The following is a 1,310-nucleotide window of genomic DNA, read 5'->3' on the forward strand; positions in this document are numbered from 1 at the left end:
AGCCCCGCGCTCCCCGCGCACGTAGCGGCCCCGCGCCCGCGCTCGGCGCCAGCAGTCGGCCTGTGGCCGCCGCGCCTAGTGCTGCCGCCGAGCCTAGTGCTTCCGCCGCCCAGCGCAGCCCAGCCCAGGTGCGCCCCCGCCCTGTCGAGCTAGCCTCCTGCTTCCTGATATTGAGTTAGGGAGGAAATGCCCCCATTAGCCGGGACGCTGAGGCTGAAGGTGATCCAGCAGCACCCTTCGGAATTCGCCACCTGAATCACCTTAAGCTTCCTAACCCCGACCCCACAGTTATGGGGAGGATTGCCGATGGGGAGGGGAACGGATAAATAATGTGATAAACAAGAATGGCAGAATGTTCGTAGCATCTAGGTGGTGGGCTTATGAGTGTTTATATAAAATTACTTCAATTTTTGTCTATTTGAAATGTCTCTTAATAAAACATTTGGGGCCGGGCGCGGTGGCTCAAGCCTGTAATCCCAGCATTTTGGGAGGCCGAGACGGGCGGATCACAAGGTCAGGAGATCGAGACCATCCTGGCTAACATGGTGAAACCCCGTCTCTACTAAAAAATACAAAAAACTAGCCGGGCGTGGTGGCGGGCGCCTGTAGTCCCAGCTACTCGGGAGGCTGAGGCAGGAGAATGGCGTGAACCCGGGAGGCGGAGCTTGCAGTGAGCTGAGATCCAGCCACTGCACTCCAGCCTGGGCAACAGAGCGAGACTCCGTCTCAAAAAAATAATAAATAATAAAACATTTGGGGGGAAATCTAATGAGATCTGCCAAGGGACCTGACTGAGGAAAGCATTTCCCAAATGGCACCTGAGACTGGGTCCCCACACCTGTTTGCATGGGAAACCGCAGCCATCACTTAAACTGCTAATAAGTGACTGAATGACACAGAATAATAAAAGTAGCCTAATATTTCATTTTCCAAGCATGAATTTTCCCATTAGACACAGCCTGTCGCTGATCATCCTCCAGGGACCATTCCAGGCTCACATGAAAATGCATCTGTTCACCACACCTACATTAACTCCCTAACAAAACGTATAAATATGCAATGTTGTGTCTTAACATCTTGGATCTTGAAGCTGTATTGCTGAACCCTCAGTCATTGGTATTTAATTTCCTAAAATTGCACCTAAGTGATGACACACAAGTGAATGCAACCATGATCACTTTTGAAAATCAAATCAGGGGTCGGGCGCGGTGGCTCAAGCCTGTAATCCCAGCACTTTGGGAGGCCGAGACGGGCGGATCACAAGGTCAGGAGATCGAGACCATCCTGGCTAACACGGTGAAACCCCGTCT

The sequence above is a fragment of the Rhinopithecus bieti genome, unplaced genomic scaffold, assembly GCF_001698545.2.
Source record: "Rhinopithecus bieti isolate Rb0 unplaced genomic scaffold, ASM169854v2 scaffold_40559, whole genome shotgun sequence".
Taxonomy (NCBI): Eukaryota; Metazoa; Chordata; class Mammalia; order Primates; family Cercopithecidae; genus Rhinopithecus; species Rhinopithecus bieti.